Genomic DNA, 20,745 nt, shown 5'->3' with positions numbered 1-20,745 from the left:
CATCTCAAAGGGCCCATGGAACAGTAGCTTATTGCGCAACAGGAGTGGATAGTAAGATTATAATATACAAAACCAGATTTGCGCCAATTAAAGGAAGGACCCTACCTCAAATGGAATTGGCTTCCATAGAAGTAGGAACTAAATTGGCCAGGTATATAACCATTACTCTTGATACTCAGTTTGAGGATATTTACATATGGACTGACAGTAAGATTTGTCTTTACTGGATAGGAAAGGAAGACAGTAAAATTCCTTTCGTCTGTAACAGAGTGAAGACTATTAAAGAGATGTCTTCCAAATTTATTTTCATGCATGTATCCTCCAAACAAAATCCAGCTGATCTGCTCTCGAGAGGTTTGACCATAAAGAGACTGATCAAAGATAACTTGTGGTTTAAAGGTTCTAAATGGTTACTCACTAAGGATTGGCCTGAGCAGAAACAGTACAGTATTGCTGAGGTTAGTGCAGTGAACTTGGATCCTGTAGTACAGTCGCCCCAAGTAGTGATGGCAGAGTTTCAGATTGCTTCGGTCACTCTACAGTGCCATACGTTCAATGAAACAGTGAATATAAGGTAAATATTCAATGCCTTCATCACGTCATATCAAGTAAAAAATATATCACGCTAAGAATGATGTAATATAAATAACAGGAGGCAGTGATATATTAGAAGTTAACACTTATATAGTTACCTTTCCCGATTTGAATGAATGTGAAATGTATTACTCCGCGCGTGGTGGATAGTAGGCCTATAACTCTGTGTTCCGATTTATTTGTTTCCCATGTTTTCAAATACAGATGCTCTAGTTTTGAAGACCAGTTAAGGAAAATTCTTGTGACTGCAATACACTGCCTTATTTTCAAATGCTATGGTGATGATACAGCAACAATAAGGATGCCATAACAATGAAATTATTAATCGTAATGATGCCCTACCTGCGGTAGCACAAGACCATACTGCCTTTTATTCCGTCTTCCTCTCTCCAGTAATAATTATAATGAGCAAATTTATTTCCAGCTGATGCAAAATTATTTTTAGTTATAAGGAGGCATGACAGATTCTGCCTTTTTCTCTTACACTAGGCAACAAACAGGACCAAAACATGAGTTCATAAACTCTTGCAATGCAAAAGCACGCACTCTTTACTCCATCTTTTAACCTTAATATCTGTCCTTTTAAATAAACTGTAATGTCCTGCTGAACAGAAAATGCAGATTTGGAAGTTTTGAACTTAATGATTTATGAACCTCTGCATTTTATTACTCTTGCTAATTGATTATGCACTGAGGATATCAGACAAAGACAGAAGTTAGCATTCTGCAAGGAGCTCCGACTCTAGGGAAATTTCGGTTCTATTTTTTATACTTCTTTCACCAATTGCCCTCTGGCATAAATTAAATAATCCAGAGATTTTTCTTGATGGAAAACTGGCCAAAGGCAGTGTAATAACTTTATATCTTTGAGTAAATGTTATGTCTTTTCGTGCGTGCTGATCGAAACATTTAAAATAGCTTACTGGCTTTCGCCGCCTTCCCGCTTTCTGTCGTCGTCCATGAAGACATTGGAAACGGAAATAAATGAATTTAAATTATTCCCTAGTATTGTAACGGAAATTATTTTATAAATAATAATTATTAATTTTAATTGTTTATTGAAGCTCCCTTTTGTTCAATCTTGCGCTACTAAAAAATTATTGCATGTTACCATACTAGACTTGAACTCCACAAATTATTCCTGACTGTCCCTGAACGATAGTTGTGAAATTTCAATTAGTTCCGTTTAGGATTTCCTATTATCGTAACTAACGTACTGCTTCCTACAGTTTTGAAATATACAGGTACTTTAGCATTGATTTATTGTTTTTTGTAACAATTTTACGTATTAGGTTTCACCTCGTAGAGATATAAGCCAGAGCATGTGCACTATCGCTGACCGAAAACTTCTGGATACTCCGCCGTCACTTCTTAGGCCGACTGAACCTGAGCCAGAAGTAATTGACATCAGTCGATTCTCATCAATAAGACAACTTATAAACACTACTAAATTGGTTGTTGAATTTTTGAATATGAAAGTGGGGTTTCAGAAGTTAGATCCCCTAGAATATTGGCTGAAAAGAATACAAAAGTACTATTATAGGGAATTATATAACCTTTTAGGCCAAGGGGCTGGGAACAGGAATAAGTTGATAAAGGATTTAGGCTTGTTCTTAGACGGAAAAGGTCTGATAAGATGTCGGGACCGATTAGTAAAGGCTGATTTGCCTCTCCAAACCAAAAACCCTATTTTATTACCCAAGAGCGGATAATTTGTACAATTAATTATAAAGGAAGCCCATGATTCCACTCTCCATGGAGGTGTGTCGCAGATTTTGGCCCAAATTCGGGAAAGGTATTGGATTCCTAAGGGTGGACAGGTCATAAAAAAAATATCTCAAAAACTGCATCATTTGTAGGAGGTATGAACAACGACCATATGACTATCCAGGACCACCGGCCTTACCAAGGGATAGAGTAAATGTAAGTCGGCCCTTCCCAATAACAGGAGTGGACTATACAGGGGCTATAACTGTTATGGGTGAGGGAACTCCCCATAAAGTTTACATTTGTCTATTTACATGTGCCTACACAAGGGCAGTCCATCTAGAACTAGCAGAAGATCTGTGCTCGGAGACATTCCTCAATGTCTTTCGAAGATTTGCCACTAGAAGGTCTTGTCCTGGCAAGCTAATAAGCAACAACAGAACTAATTTCGTTGGAGCAGCACCCTTACTGTTGAACATAATGAATGACCCAAAGGTTAAGACGGCACTGGGAATCCGAAATTGTACCTGGCAGTTCACAGCTCCAAGAGCTCCATGGCAAAATGGATTTATTGAACGAATGATTGGTATCGTCAAGAGCTGCCTGAGGAAAACATTACACAGAACTAAGATCACGAGAGGAGAATTAAGAACAGTAATAACTGAAATTGAAACCAGGATTAATAATAGACCCCTGACTTATCTTTTTTTTTTTATGCGAGGAAGAAGGAACCAAAGGCCATGAGCCCACAGTAACAGTTCCCTCCAAGAGAAAAACAAAATACAATATAGAGCCAAATTCAAGATCCGATCATTTTGAGTTGCCTGGACACACTGCGTTTGAAAGACTGGAGATCATGGGCAGCAGGAAATACAGACATAGGGAGACAGTTCCAGAGCTGACCTGTTGCATAAATGAAAGACTGGGAATAACTGTTAACTCTTGCATTAGAGAGTTGGACAGAAAAGGGATGAGAGTTTGCTGCCAGACGGGTGCTACGCGCCCGTCGTAGAGGTGAAGGAATGCAAGCAGACAGTTCAGAGGAGCAGTGACCATTAAAGTAGCGATAGAAAAGAGATAAAGATGCAACAATGCGGCAAAGAGACAGGGGTTGAAGGGAGTCAGTGAGAGGAGGAGAGTTAATGAGACGAAAAGCCTTTGACTCCACCCTATTGAGAAGAGCTGTATGTGGGGAGCCTCCCCACACATGAGAGTTGTACTCCACACAGGGGCGGATAAAACCCCTGTATAGAGTCAACATTTGTGCAGGGGTAAAGAGAGAGCAGAGTCGGCTTAGCACACCCAATCTCTTGGAAGCAGATTTTACAAGAGATGTAATATGATCTTTCCAAAATAAGTCCCGAGTAAATGATGACACTAGCGTCTCACTAGAGGCCTTGACACCGGCTCATATGTTGTATGGCAGGAATCTCCATCCGTTGCTTTGTGTGAATATCCAGGAAGAAGTAAATGATCCTACCATAGAAAATAATGACTTAGGACAACATCTGCAGGAGGGATATCAACGCCTGAAAAGGGTGTTGGATATTTGGAATAGACATTGGATTGAGGAATATCTTTTGAGCCTACAAGAAAGATTTTATGGGGCTCAGGCTGCCAGCAACAAATCTGTTATAAACATAGGGGATGTGGTCTTAATGAAAACCGAACAACCAAGATCCCAGTGGCCATTAGCTAAGGTGATCTCCAAGCACCCAGGTTCAGAGGGGGTGCTGAGACTCGTAAAAATAAAATGTAGGGGACGTACCAGTATAAAAACAAATGATAAACTGGCACCCCTTGAGTTAGCAGCCACTCCGGATCCAGGGGATGGTGAAGATCAAACGGGTCAGGATGCGTGACCTAGAAGGGCTGTAGCACAGGGTTTCGAGCTCTATGGAGGGAACTCCTGGCTAAGGGTCACATTACATGATACAGCATATCATTTTCCGCCCAGCCCCAAAACTGTGGGATGTATTTTCCCCCAGAGCAGTTGCGCTCTCTACTTTTTATAATAGTCACCCTGGTTAGAAGCAGAGGAAAACTTGAGATCATTGTCACTTGTTCAAGCGGTTTTTACAACCCAGAAATTACGTTCTCTTTAATAATTCTTATTATTGATAAATTAAATGCTACTGCGTTTAACCCTCGTGGACAACTATATTGTAAATACAGGTAATTATATGGAAATTTCCACGGACCTAAACTGCGTCTGCACATTAGATGACGTGTCGAGGATGAAAAGGTCTTCATGTAAAGGAAATGTGGATTTAAGACATTCACATAGTTAAAGAGAATATTTGGTTTAACTTTAGTTTACTTAAAACTAGGATTAATTTATTAGATTCGCCCTGTATATATCATGATGTAATTTAACTGTATTTAGTACTGTAATTTATTAATAGTTGGACCTGTACCATTCTATGAGGGAGGTAGAAGCCTGCCACGTTCACTCACTCTGCCTCTAGACCTCGTTGAGTTAGGACTGTGCTCCTTGACCTCACTGAGTTAGCTTGTACATACACACTCAAGGACGCATGATTGTTCAAACGATACAGAGAAGCAGCCTCATCATCATCAGTTGTCCGACACTCCCCCTTCACTAGCTAAGTAACCTTTACGAATTGGCCAACATCAAAGGGGGATTAGCTAGGAGATGGAAGAGAAATAGTTACTGTAGGTGAGTTACGATTAAGTTACGGTTCACCTAACTCTATGAGACTTGTTTGAACTTACTTAAGGACAAATTTAAGGACGAGTAACGACCTACGAGTTGTTTAATAGGAAATACTAGAAATTTTACATTGTGGTGCCCTGAGATTGGAGCACTGACTTGTATACATTATGTATTTTTCACATTTTTGGTGCCCCGAGTGAGGAGCCCCGATTTGTTTACCAGAACCTTTAAATATTTTTTACACAACCTATAATTAGATTTTAAAAATTACAGCATACATTCCGAATATAGATACATGATTTAAGTTATGAACCAAGCTTTACCTCTGCCAACGAAGTTGGAGGTTATGTTTTCACCAGTGTTTATGTGTTTCTTGTTTTTTCTCACAATGTCTCCAAAAGTTCTTAAGGAATTTTAATAAAATTTTGTGGAAGGGTGGGCCATTGGCCAAACAAGAATTGATTAAATTTGGGGGCAGATCCGGATCCGGATCAGGATCCTGCAGTCGCACTGACGGAGGTATGCACACTGTGAGTGCCTTCTTGTCTTTTATATATATGCTGGTATCTCACTTGTTTGGGCTGATGCATGCAAACGTCACATTCTTCTAAGGGCGCATCCACACGTGTGCTCAAACAAGTGTTGGCAACATGTAAGCAACACAGTAACGAACACGCCGCAAACATGTTGGGAGCAGCAACGTCCATATCATGTTGGTAACATCATGATGAAGTCTCAGCTGCCTCGTATGGACACACTAATCCCATCACCTCTGCTGCCAGTGTTCGAAACTGCACCGAAACGTGTTTGCATACATCTGTCCAAATACTGCTGCATACATGTTCCCGAACATGTTGCCAGCTGTGTTGCCAACATATGTTTGATAGGTGTAAAAACTTAGATTTTGATGCATTAAAAACAAACGATTATTTTTACCCCAGTCAGAGATACGAGCCAAGTCAGACATTAGGTGCGCCACAGCCTACTCCCTTGTTTGTTGTAGAACTGCTGAGATGGACGTTGCGGGAACCAAATGGAAAGGTGAAGGGTGGCATCATCATCATACGAGTGGATAAGGTTAGAGGTACAGTTCAGAAGGTCATTGATAAATAAAAGGAAGAGAGTTGGTGATAGGACAGAGCCCAGAGGAACACCACTATTGATAGATCTGGGAGAAGAACGATGGCCGTCTATCACAGGGGATATAGAACGACCAGAAAGGAAGCTATCGATGATGGCACTGATAGAAGGGTAGAAACCGTAAGAGGGTACTTTGGAAACTATAGATTTATGTCAGACTCGATCTAAAGCCTTTGAGATGTCAAGTGCAATGGCAAAGCTTTCGCCATAGTCCCGAAAGGAGGATGACCAGGAGTCTGAAAGGTAGGTGAGAAGATAGCCAGTGGAGCGTCCCTGATGGAACCCATACTGATGATCAGAAAGAAGGGTGTGATAGGAAAGATGCTTTAATATTATTCTGTTAAGAATAGACTCGAAAACTTTTGAGATACAGGATGTTAAAGCAATTGGATGATAGTTAGAGGGTTGGGAATGGTCACCCTTCTTTGAGACTGGCTGAATGAAAGCAAACTTCCAGCAAGAAGGAAAGGTACAAGTTGAAAGACGAAGGCAAAAGAGTTTACCTACGCAGGGTGTAAGCGCAGAAGCACAGTTCTTGAGGACAACAGGAGGGACTCCATCAGACCCATATGCCTTGTTAGTATTGAGGCTAGTGATGGCAGGCTCCTGGCCTTTGATTCCTTCTTCCTTGCATAAAAAAAAAAAAGTATCTTCTTTCTCTTCTTCATCCCACTAATTTACCCTGTCTCATGCTTCCTCGTTTCTAAAGATCTTTTTCTCCCCTACATGCTGCTTCTTCCCATTGTTATGTTCTCTCCCATCACCAGGCATCGTGCCTCTTATTACAACTCTGTGTCTTCCTTTACATCTTTTTCCAGATATTTCCTACTGCATCTTGCTTCTCTCCAGTCCCCAGTTACTTTTCTATACCCCTGCTTTTCTTCAGCATCCTTAATGTATCTTTTCTCCGTTTCCATAGCCTCCCGAATTTATCCAGTCTTTTATTACACAACCATATCTTCCCTCCCCACTCTTCACAGTCCATCTCATCTTATCTCATGTTTCTCTTCTTTCCCCTGTTTCCCTTCTTTCCCAAGTTTATGGTGTTTCTTCTTGCAGTAATGTTTTTCCCATTACTTCTGTCTTCTTTCCCATTTCAACTGCTTCTTGTTTCTCTCCCTTTACATACTTGTACTCTTCTTCCATCTCCTGCTTCTCACCACTGTTTGCATTACCTTCGGTCATTAACTTACAGTACCTTCTCTTGCCTGCAGCCTCCTTTACTCAAGCTCGCCTCCTGATGGCAACTTATATTTTTGCTTTGTATCTTTACTTTCTTCTTTCCTGCATCCATATTTACTGATTCATCCATCGTATATTAAACTTCTTGTGTCTCTTCCGTTCCATGTTGTCCCATTTCCATTTCTCCTTCCCACTCTCCATTGTCTCTACCACATGAGTCGCCATCCTTCAGGAGTCCGTACAATCGTCGGTACAGCCGCTCACACGTCGGGTTCACCAGTCCACCCTCAATCTTCCTTGGGTGAGTGGGACCTGCGAGGGAGATATTTATACCCAGTGAAAGAGAAAGTGCACATTGGGGACCCTGGGTTGGTTTCCCCATGTTGAAAGATGTGCATTAAAAGGTATACTATGAGTCGTGGAAGGGGGCAGGAAGAAGGGGACACCAAAGTCAATGTGGAGAGATGTGATTGGAAAATTATAAAAATTACGTGGAGTGTGTTATATTCTTCAGTATATTTTCATTACACCTCAGGAGTGCCTTAGTTTCGTCTAGTAGGTTGTATATGATTTCGCCATAGTTCGATTCATCTTTTCCATTACTTGCTAGATCGCGATTTCAGGTCCATTAACCCCTCTTGAATAGAATTGGTAGGTAGATGTTTCTTCCTCTGTGATTTTTAGGTGTTCCCTTTGTTTGGTAGTAACTCAGATGTCGGGAGTTTCATGGTCGTCATGCCCACATAGGCAGAGGGAAGGGCTTCATAGTTCTCCCATTGACAAGTAAACCTGTATTCAACATGCAAACTCTGAAGTATTTGTCTCACTCATGGTGGGGTTGTTCCTTAGTAGCTGGTGACTGGTCTTTTTACTTATGTAGTATATTACCAGGTTAAGTCTCTTTTCGGGGTTTTGTGGATTCACATTTCGCATCATTATTTGCTTTATAATTCTTTCTTCTTCCTTGTAGGCTGTTGAGAAGGTAGCTGTGTTTATAATAAAGGTTGATGTAATCCTCCTTCTCATGGCTTCTGTCGTTATTCTTGTACCAGCTGTTGATGATTTTCATTGTTTGCAGGTTGATGTTTTAATTAGAAAAGCCATTGTTCATCAATAATGAGAAAAATAACTGATAGCTGGGACAGCAAATAACGACAGAAACCATAAGATGGAAGATTACATCAACCTTTACTACAGAGCCACCTTCTCAACAGCTACAAGGAAGAAGAAAGAATAATAAAGCAAATATTGACACGAATTATAAATCCACAAAACCCCGAGAAGAGACTTTACATGGTAATATACTACATGAGTAAAAAGACCAATCACCAGCTACTAAGGAACAGTCCCTGCAAAGGGAGAGAAGTACTTTAGAGTACGTATGTTGTATACAGGTTTACATATCAACGAGGGAACCGCGAAGACCTCCCCTCTGCCTGTGTGGGCATGACGACCATGAAATTGTTTCGATGCCTGAGTTACCACCTTACAGCTGAAGAACCTAAAAACCACCTTAACCATGAACATGGAATTGCCCTTACAAGGAAAATATTGGAAGAAAGTACATAAATCTTAACTGCATATGGAGATATAAGACTCCTTTCCTTACCAGAAGCACTACATAAAGAAATAAACCAAAAACTCAATATACAAATGGAAGATCTCCAAGCCCTCTCAAGCTTACAGCGGGCCATACCCCAGTAATGACAACCAATCAGGATCGAGTACACGCAGGTGTCCAACCCAGAACGCGGATTAACGCCTCCAGTCCAGCAGACGTTGTTGTAAGCACTCCCCCCAGCCAGGCATTCCCGAGAGAAATCAGGAAAATCGTCTAATTTCAAACCTTCATATCTTAGTTCATACTTATCCAAATATAACAAACAAGGTCTCGTATTACTCATCAATCCTTCTACTTCAAGCTGATTGCATCAGATGGTCCGTGAAGTGAGTGTAGGGAGAGTGAGTGAGTGGGGAATAAGGGCAATGTTTTTTGTTTTTTGGCCGGTGACCGTATGTGTGGCGGAGGTTCGGTGACACAAAAAAGGCTTTCACTAGCCCTGCACAACAATAATTCTTCAATAACACTTCCAGACGACCAAAATCCATTACAAACACTGTTTACGTGAATATTTTTCCATAATCGGTTGTACTTGGTGCTGGCAGGCCGGTAACCATAGCAACGACCTTGAAGGCAGGCTGTCCACTCACCTCCACCCCCACCACCCAACCTTACAGACTGACAGACTCTCTCTCTCTCTCTCTCTCTCTCTCTCTCTCTCTCTCTCACACACACACACACTCACACACACACCGACGGAATGAATGTTTGGTTTGCATTGTCAATCGATTCTAGTGCCACTTAGCGAGTAGAAGTCTGGGTATTACAACTACTAGAAATAATACCATTATTACTACTACTACAACTACTTCAACTACTACTAATTCTTTAGCTACCCCTGCTAGAACCAACTACCACTAATACAACTACTGCAAGTACTACTACAAAAAAATACAAAAAAAGTTATATATATATGTTTGAATGGATGAGTAAATGGAGAGTGAGTCGTCCTGTCTCGGCTACCTCCCTTTCCTTGGGGGAAGCAGCCTAGGTATATATATATATATATATATATATATATATATATATATATATATATATATATATTGTGAACAAAGTACCGGTAGTTATTTGCGTACTGCCTATAATCAGAAATACCACTATGACTTTCTCTTTCCTGTGATTTGTACTTTTCCATTATAAGAAATATGTACAAACTATTATTTTCAAAATAAAATAAGGCAATGACTTTATCATGAAACAAACCTTCTGCTTCCATGATTCACCTAAATATTTGCTCAGCGGTGGAATCATTTTATCTGTTTACACAAAAAACAACATACCAGTATTTACAAAACTAACATATGGATGATTCCCAGGCTCCTATCACTCGGTTTTTGAGCGGAAATCGAAGTAACAGTTAGTGCACTGTGCCATCTCACATTCAGCGCACCACCACTTTGTCATACGATGTTGCAGTGGTCGGAGAAATGAATTTGCGCAAACATAGCAATGCCAGAAGGCTTCTTTGTCTGCAGGTGTTGGAGGCAGTATTTTCATGAAATGCCTGTTAAGGTACTCCCTGCACTGCAGGAGGTCAGCAAGTTGCCGCACACTGTGCCTGCGTTTCACAGAAGGCTTTACCTGTTCATCTCTCTCCAGAAGGCAGTAAATTACATCCTTCTCGACATGTCTGAGGGATGTGCTGGTTTGTGTAACATCGTTGTAAAGAATGAAGACATTCAGTACACAGATGTCCAGTGCATGTGGGAATGCCTTCTTATACCACTTACTGTACAACACCTCCTCAAACAGTTGATGGTGCCGGTCTGAATATCAGATTTACTGACGAGTCGCATATTCACGTTATAGTCGATAACAGCACTAGGCTTGAAGACTGGCTGCCTCGTTCTCCTACTGACCTTGCCTGTGTCAATGAACCTACTTTCATGGACCATAGAGAGGACATTCACGTTTCTTTTATCGTGTCAGTGACTTGCTAGGAGTTTACCTAGATTCAAGGTCCTGCACTCCCCCTTCGTGGTGCCTTTGGGAAAGGATGGCCAGTGCTTCCTCTTTGCACGGACAGTGTCACACGATCCAATTTTGTGTTTTTGCAGGTACTTTGCAAGACTTGGTGCCATGTAATGATTATCAGTGTACAGGATATGGTTGCCACCGAAGTACCTGTCCATCAGCTTCTTGACAACTGAGCCAGAGAAGCCATGGGGATCGCCCTTCAACAACACCACATCACTTGCTGTATACACAATGAAATCCAGCATGTATCTAGTCTTGCAATCACACCATACAAAAAGCTTTATTCCAAAAAGATGTCTCTTTGAGGGAATGTACTGAGTGAAGGCAAGACATCCCCTGAACAAAACAAGCGACTCGTCGGCAACAACCTTTTGGAATGGCCTAGAAAAAGATCAAAATTTTTCCTTCATCATCTACAGAATTAAGCAAATTTTCCACAGCCTATCATTTGGATTTGGGTCCATATTCGTGGAAAAATGCAGGTACCTCAGGATGTCAAGATAACGGTCATGTGGCATATACTTACCAAATACTGGCATTGCAGCAATATCATCCACTAGCCAATAATTGTGTATATTATGTTTCCTAACATGAGGCATCAGCATAGTCAGTGCTAGCCAAATATACATTTTGCTAACATTCATCGCACTCCATTCTTTCATTTTTGCACTCCATCTCAGGTGCGAGGTTTCAGTCCAATTGCAGCAGAATTCCCAGAAACTATTCACTTCTTTCACAATGAACTTCATCACTGCTGTAGTGAAAAAAAATCAAGGAAGAAGTCCACTGCAGAAGACAATTTATTACAGGAGAATTCTGGCTGCATACCTGTGTTTGTGTCATCAAACACAGGTTCCTTGGGCTGAAACCTCATCCCTTCCTCCCAGGCAAACGTTTCATACCTAACAATCCTAGGTTCCTGCCTTGTCTGCCGTGCACGTGGCCTGCCCCATGCCCTGCTGCAGCCCCTAGCATGGCGGCGTGGTGACGAGTCCACCAACTAACCACTAGATAAGGCAGGTGATGATGTTGGTGATGTGATCGTGATGGTGAAGGCGATGGTGATATGCATCAGCGGGCATGTGCCTGCCAGCGTGCACCTGCACCAACATAGCCCAGTGTGCTAGGAAGTGGTAATAAGGCATGTGGTGAGGCAGGCCAGCATGGCGAGCCATATGGTGAGGTAGGCTGGCGTGGCAAGCCACGTGGTGAGGCAGGCTGGCATGGTGAGGCATGTGGTGAGGCAGACTGGCGTGTCGAGGCATGTAATGAGGCAGGCCGGCATGGTGAGGCACATGGTGATGTAGGAACTGACGCAGGTCGTGAGAGTGAGTGTTGTGATGATGTAGGATGGGTGGAAAATTCCACCGTATGTCAGTCTGGTACATGGTGGCTCAGCCTGTGGCATTTCCTCCTCCCGCCATGTTCCATCTCCTTTCATTCTTCACTCCCTACCTCCCCTTCCATCTTATCCACTGAACGTATATCACCCTCTGCAGGATCATCAACAACATCCGACCCTTGATCAGCAGAAACAGCTGATGATCATGCAGAGGGAAGAGATCACCACTCAGTGGAGAACTCACGGTCATTCTCCTCATCTGAAGCAAACATCTCCACACTCAGCATGACAATGTAACTTTTCTCAGAGGAGTCACTTTCCCCACTCACTGTTGGCGATAATGATATATCCAACTCCCTCCCTATTGCACTATCACTAATACCTTTCCTCTTAGGGCCTTTTGACTTCACTGGTGTTGAAGTCAGTGGTTGCCGGCGGTCACTCGAGGGTCCAGACAGAGGAAAATTTTTTGCATAGGTATATCCATGATGGAGGTATGCAGGCAAGTGGAATGTGACTGCAATGCATGCAGGAGGGTTGCCAGTGGCTGATTGTGGTGGAATTAACAAGCTGAATATTCAAACAATGACACAAATTACTAGATCATGTATACATGACCCCTGGACGGCCATGGGAGGACATGTATACATGTCACCCGGGATGGGATGGCTTAAATCATGCCCACTTCACCTGCTTACCACATTCTCATGTCAGACGCGAAGGAAGAAACATCCATCTACCAAGGCAACTGAAGAAAGGTTATGGCCTTATGGGACCTGAAATCGCAATAAAGCAAGAAATGAATCGGAAGGAACAAACTACGGCGAAATCATGCACAACCTACCAGAATAAAATAAGGCACTCCTGTGGTGTAAAGAAAATATGCTAAAGAATTTATACAATGCAGAACTTGCAATATAGATTTATATATATATATTTATATATATATATATAGATATATATATAGATATATATATATATATTTATTTATATTTGTGTGTGTGTGTGTGTGTGTGTGTGTGCAGATATCCACAAGGAAAATGGAAAAATGAAGTGTCCCAAGCACTTTCGTTTATTCACATCGTTATGAGAAGGCAAAGTGAAGGGAGTGGAATACACCTGTCATTTTTATTCAGAAAGAGGGAGGCAAACATCCGAAGGGAGCTAACTAAGCTGCTGATGATATCCAGTGATCTAAACTTATATTCTTACTTCTGATTATATAAAAAAAATAAAATAAATGAAATCACATAAAACAGATATAATTTTATGGATATCTGTGAATTACATACCATACAGTAAACACAACTAAGGAATGTTGTATGATTATGTAATTATTTACGATGATAATAATGACAATATCCTAAGTTAAGTAACCACTAGTAAGAAGGGTGTATTGACATAAATTAATAAGTTACAATCTCAAAAACTGTCAGGTCTGAAAGATATACAGTATATGCAAAGATTATAAAGGAAAGCAAGGAAGAATTATGTCAGCAATTATAACGTTTTGTAATCATTCTTGAAGCTCACAAGAAGTTCTAGGTTTATTTTAATGCAACATAGAAGAAACTGAAGGGCAGAAGTCCGTAAGATTATTCCCTTCAAGAAAAAAGAAAAACAAGATAACAAAGAGACAAATTCAAGATCTGCTCATTTTGAGAAGCCTGGACACACTGCATTTGAAAGACTGAAGGTCATGAATGAAATGAAATACAGAGGAAGACAGTTCCAGAGTTGACCTGTTGCATCCATGAAGGACTGTGAGTAATGTTAACCCACAACATCCCGATAACGTATGGATACATCGCAATGTTTTGTCATGCTCAGTCCCGATATTGTATCCCTACGTTTTGCAAATGCGAGGTCCGTCATTGTACATTTTTCGAATTTCGGTCATGATTCTTGGTACGTATACATGGGACACCTTCCTCTACCCACTGCCAGGTGGGGACACTGCCTTACCCCACATAACCCCCCCCCCTTACATGCCATTGTCTCGGCAACCCACCTGTTAGCAGTGACCTGGCCAGTAAAGACATGTCGCACCACACTAAGAAATTCAAGGAGTGATTCACCAACTGACGATGATTGAGAGGACAAAGATTACATGGCACCAGAGGAAGAAACGAGCAGAAGTGATGAGGAGGTAACGTCGCCAAGGAATGTGCGGTAAGTTGATGTGTTCAGTGAGTGAAACAATGCTTATATTGCCTATATTATTGCTTGAAAACCAATATATTCTTGCACTACATATAAATTCGTACCAAATGAACGAATATCTGACTATTCTGAGTGGTTTGCAATAGTTACCGGTACCATAGAAAACGCAACACCTGCAGCACAGCTCCAGAGAACATGGTACCAGATGGTTAAAGGGTAACCTGTATAGCCCATTTCTAAGCTCAAGTGAACACTTTTTCTCTGAACTGCCATCATTTTTCACAAAAAGTGGAGGTTTGAGATGAAATAAAAAATCCAAAATTGGTTGGTGTTTGGGCAGGATAGTGGTGAAGTATCGATCGGGATGCAGTGGGTTAAACTTTTGCATTAGAGTGTTGGACAGAAAAGGGATGAGTTTGTTGCTAGGCGGGTGCTATGTGCACGTTGTAGTTTTATTTTTTAATGTAAGGAAGAAGGAACCGAAGGCCAGGAGCCTGCAAATTGCTTTGTCTAAAAGGAATCTAAAACAATGCAACACAGAGCTAAATTCTAGATCCATTCATTTCGAGATGCCTGGAGACACTGAGTTTGAAAGACTGGAGGTCATATCCACTAGGAAAAACGGGGACAGGGAGTCAGTTCCAGAGTTAACCTGTTGCATTAATGAAGGACTGGGAATGACAGTTAACTCATGCATTAGAGAGCTGGACAGAAAATGGATGAGAGTTTGTTGCTAGACGGGTGCTACACACCCGTCATCATAGTGGAAGGATGCAAGCAGACATTTCAGAGGAGCAATGATAATTGAAGAAATGACAGAAAAGAGATACAGATGCAACAGAGCTGGGAAGAGATAGGTTGAAGGGAACCAGGAAGAGGAGGAGAGTTAATGAGAAGAAAAGCCTTTGACTCCGCCTTGTTGAGAAAAGCTGTATGTGGGGAGCCTCCCCACACGTGAGGGTGATAGTCTACACAGGGGCGAATAAAACCCATGTATAAAGTCAACAATAGTGAGGGGGTAATGAAGACATGGAGTCTACTTAGCACACCTATTCTCTTGGAAGCAGATTTTACAAGAGAATTAATATTCTCTTTCCAAGACCATTTCTGAGTGAATGAAACCACAAGTATGTTGTAAGATGATCCAGGATTGAGTTGGATATTATTAACCTGCGGAGAGAGACCATGCTTCCATAGGTACCGGGCGCCAAACGACGATTTGGCTGAAATTTCGAGTCTTACAGAATTGAATGAAACACACTTCATCGTCTTGGACCTGTTCACATGCATCCGGCAATATATATATATATATATATATATATATATATATATATATATATATATATATATATATATATATATATATATACGACTACAAAAATCACATGGTGGTGAGATAAAATGGCCAGAAGAAGAACACCTGGTGGCACTAGCAACCCACTCACCACCCGCAGTAATTGAGGTAAGGAAGGGGCCATTATCCGGGAAAAACAGCCTATGTATACCATGGCCTTAGCAATGATCATGTGATTCTTGTATCATCAACCCTCTCTCTCTCTCTCTCTCTCTCTCTCTCTCTCTCAACTATGATAAATTACCTCTACCTTATGCACTGCCGACAAACCATACGTTATTATACAATTTAGGCCTACCCATAACTCACTCTCTCTCTCTCTCTCTCTCTCTCTCTCTCTCTCGGAGAGAGGAGGGAGGGAATGGAGAATAAGAGAGAGAAGAGGGACGGATGTTTATGCCTTATCTCCTCACTCAAAGGGACGCTCCTTTGCCATTCCCGTATTTATTCTCTCTCTCTCTCTCTCTCTCTCGCTCTCTCTCTCTCTCTCTTTCAGAAAAATGCCCTTTCTCTGTCTCTGTCTCTGTCTGTCTGTCTGTCTGTCTCCCTCTCTCTCTATCTCTCTCTCTCACAGAAAAATGCCCTTTCTCTCTCTCTCTCTCTGTCTGTTTGTCTGTCTCTCTCTTTCTCTCTGTCTGTCTGTCTGTCTGTCTCTCTCTCTCTCTCTCTCTCTCTCTCTCTCTCAGAAAAGTACCCTTTCTCAGTCTGTCTGTCTGTCTGTCTGTCTGTCTGTCTCTCTCTCTCTCTCTCTCTCTCTCTCTCTCTCTCTCTCTCTCTCTCAGAAAAATGCCCTTTATCCACCTCTCTCTCTCTCTCTCTCTCTCTCTCTCCCTTTCCGAGAGAGGAGGGAGGGAATGGAGAATAAGAGAGAGAAGAGGGACCGAAGTTTATGCCATATCTCCACATCAAAGAGACGCTCCTTTGCCATTCCCATATTTATTCTCTCTCTCTCTCTCTCTCTGTCTCTCTCTCTCTCTCTCTCTCTCTCTCTCCAAGAAAAAGAAAAATGCCTTTTATCTCTCTCTCTCTCCCTCTCTCTCTCTCTCTCTCTCTCTCTCTCTCTCTCTCGTGTGTGTGTGTGTGTGTGTGTGTGTGTGCGTGTGTGTGTGTGTAGCTCCCCTAGCACCTGGTGCGGGGTTGGCAGTGTCATAGGAGGAAACTTAGTGCACACTCCATGGTGTCCGCGCGCGCGCGCGTATTCTGAGCGTATATGGGGCAGTGCATGGATGTTATCAGGAGTTGCCACCTGCCCCTATTTCCCATACAAATTTCAGCCACTTACCCCTCGTGGTGCGTTTTTGGTACGCCTTTGAAAATCGCGCTCATGTCAGGCCTATCGCTTTCGACTCTGAGAAGTCCCAAATGAGGCCTATCGCTCTCAATGGATTAAAACTTAAAGGGTAGTCCTGCAGAAGATTTTGTCAGGTTGATACATGGAAAAACTTAGTTTTTCATGCATTAAAAACAAAAAGATTGCTTTTACCCCAATATGAGATATGATTAAAGTCAGACCTTAGGTGTGCCATAGCCTCATCCCTTGTCTGTTGAAGTAACTTCTGAGATGGACACTGCAGGATATGAATGGAAAGGTGGAAGATAGAGTCATCAGCATATGAGTGGATAGGATTAGATGTATAGCTTAGGTCACTGATGAATACAAGGAAGAAAGTTGGTGATAGAGTCCTAAGGAACACCACAACTGACAGCTCTAGGAGAGGAACGGAGGCTGTCTACAACAGCAACTATAGGAAGACCAGAAAGGAAGTCAGAGATGAAGGCAAAAATAGAAGGATAGAAACCACAAGAGGGCAGTTTGGAAATTAAAGATTTATTCCAGACTCGATCACAAGCCTTTGAGATGTTAAATGCAATGGCAAAGATTTTGCCAAAGTACTGAGGGGCAGATGACCAGGGGTCTTAAAGGTAGGTGAGAAGATCGTCAGTTAAGTGTCCCTGGAGGAACCCAAACTCACAGTCAGAAAGAAGGTTGTGATAGGAAAGATGCATTAAAATTGTTTGTTAAGACCTTACTCAAAAAGTTTTGAAACACAAGATGTTAGAGCAATTGGGCGATAGGTAGAGGGATGGGAATGATCACCCTTCTTTGGGACAGGCTGAATGATACCAAACTTTCAGCAAGAAGAAAAGGCACAAGTTGACAAAGGCAAAAGAGGTTACAAAGGCAGCATGAAAGCACAGTGTCTTAAGGTCAACAGGAGGGACTCCATTAGGCCCATATGCCTTCTGCCAGTGATGGCAGACAATACATTAGGTGAAGAAATTTTAATGTCAGCCTTGAGGAAGTCAGAGGGGGGAAGTGATGGAGGACCAGTGCTAAAATCATCTAAGGTGTATTTGGAGGAGAAAGTCTGAGAGAAGATTTCTGTTATATCAGTAGATGAAATAGCTCCAGAGCCATCAAAGTAGAAAAGAGGAAGGAAGGATGATGAGGTAAAGTTGTTAGAAATGTTTTTGACAAGGTGCCAGATGGAACGAAGATAATTTGAGTTGGAGAGCTCAGGGCAATTAGTACGAAAGACATTATTTTTAGTGAAGTGAAGAACAGACTTAGTACGATTCTGGCCAGAAATATAAAAGAGAAGAGATTCAGGGGTGGGTTGGCTCCGGTACCTTTTGTAGGCCTTCTCCTTGTTGTGGAAATCATTAGAACAAGTATGATTAAGTTATTTATTTTTTTTTTTTTGCACTAGTCATAGGATATAAGAAAGGAATGTATGCTTCCATGACCGAGAGCATAGTCTCTATAATGCGCCAGGCTCACTCAGATGGCTCTCGGCCATGGAAACAATAATCATTCCGGGAATATTCAAAGAACTGCCCGAGAGCTTCCCAGGAAGCAGCTCCAAAAGTGTCACAACTGATGCTTCATGGTAGGGTCTACAGGCCTTGCTGGAGTGATAGGACAGGTTAAGGTAAAGAGGAGCCCAAGTCAGAACAAGGATTAATAGCATAAGCAGAAATAGTTGTAAGGGAGAGGTCAAGTATATTGGAATTCTCTCCACAGTAGTCAAAGATATGGGTAGGGCACTGAACATGCTGCTGTACAGTAGGCAATTAAAGATAGAAAAGGTGTAGTCTTGTCAACCAGGTAGATCAGTGAAAAGAGAAGAGATCCAAAGCTGGTGTTGAACATTGAAATCCCCGAGAACAGTGATTTCAATGAAAGTAGGAATTAATAGGATGTGTTTCATCTTAGAAGTAAGGTAGTCGAATAATCTTTCACAGTAGAATTAGGGGATAAGTAAACAACACAGATATGTTTAGACAAAGAATGACAGGATAGCCGAAGCCAGAGAGTTCAGAATTCAGAAGATTCAAGTTCATGAACACGAGAACAAGGTAGGTTGTTGCATACATATACACAATAGCCACCTTTGGCTTTGAAATAAGTATAGAAAAAGTAAGAAGATACAGCTTTGAAAGTATAGAAAAAGTAGGAGGATACAGAGAAGCGTTTGCTATTTTGCCTCAGACAGTTGAGTCTCAGTGACGAAGAGTAGGGGAGGATTAGAGAAGAAGAGGTGGTGCTCAACTGAAAGTTTAGAGGAAAGTCCACCAATGCTGCAGAAATGAAGAAGTGAGTCAGTCAGTGGTTCCATGCATCTCACTTGGTCGTCACTGGGAGAAGAACAAATGGTGGGGCTTTTATGATCCCGTACTCTATGGACCCTGAGGCTTGGTGTTGTGATATCATTTTTAAGAGAATGTTTATTAGAAAGTTTGGTGTGTAATGTGCATGTAGTTTGGTGTCGTCAGTTAGAGGAACGTGTTTTGGGGAGCGTGCTGGCCTACTCTCAGTGTTACTGAAGCATAGAAAAAGTACAGAAAAGGGGCTAGTCCCGAGGACTGATGGATCGGGAGCTCCATTTTTTGAAACGTTGATAATTAATCAGCTGCGTCGAATTATCGTCTTATAAGTCTAACATCAACAGTGGAAAAAACGGTAAAAATTTTAGCATATAAAATTATGAAAGATTTGGAAAGACTTAATCTCATAAATGAACGTCAGCACAGATTCATGCAAGGACGATCCAACCTCACAAACATGTTATCATTCTTCTCAGAGGTCTATGAGGCGGTAAATAGCGATAAAGCTTTCAATATTATTTATCTGGACTTTAGTAAAGCTTTAAAGCTTTTGATAGGGTCCCAAACGAAAGGTGAGGTAGGAAGGTTCGAGCACATGGTATAGACGGTGATATCTTAAAATGGACATAATCCTGACCGAAGAGATGAGAGTAGAACTAAGATTGGGGTCCCTTATTATTTATAATATATATAAATAATCTATATTTAGGAATCACTGGCATTATCAGTAAATTTGTCGGTGACACAAAAATTGGGTGTATAATTAACTCACCTAAGGTCTGTCTTAATCTACAGAAGAATTCAATATACTTTACAAATGGTCTCAAGAGTGGCAAATGGAATATAATGTGGAAAAATGTAAAGTGCTTAACAAGGGGATAACAATCAGATGCTAAATATAACCTACATAATAAAGAAATTCTTATATCGGATTGTGAGAGAGATCTAGGAGTCATGGTTAGTAATTATCTCAAACCAAGGCAACGGTGTATTAATACGAGAAATAAAGCAAAAAGCATCCTGGGATTTATATCCCGATGCGTGAACAAGAGGACATCCAAAGTACCGGTAATATTGCAACTTTATCCAGCATTATCCTATAGATATTTTCAATTTCCTTATCAGTGGCCGCTAATGTTTGTTCATATATTCATATTTACTCTGCTCATCAGGATAAAGTCCAATTTTCAGTTATTTCATCTGTTTCTAAGAGCTCTTCGTATTTCCAGCCCTGAATATTCATGGATTTGGAAAATGAAAATACCTACAGTGGAGTCTCTTTTACCCGAAAATCATGTGACTTTCAAAGTTTCGTTTAATCGATTTTTTCGGATAAAAGATAATGTAAAATTATGTAGGATACAAGGGAGCGGTAT

Source organism: Coenobita brevimanus, chromosome 35 (assembly GCF_032717465.1).
Source record: "Coenobita brevimanus isolate Jiangsu-jjx chromosome 35, ASM3271746v2, whole genome shotgun sequence".
Taxonomy (NCBI): Eukaryota; Metazoa; Arthropoda; class Malacostraca; order Decapoda; family Coenobitidae; genus Coenobita; species Coenobita brevimanus.
This window is presented reverse-complemented; position numbering follows the sequence as displayed.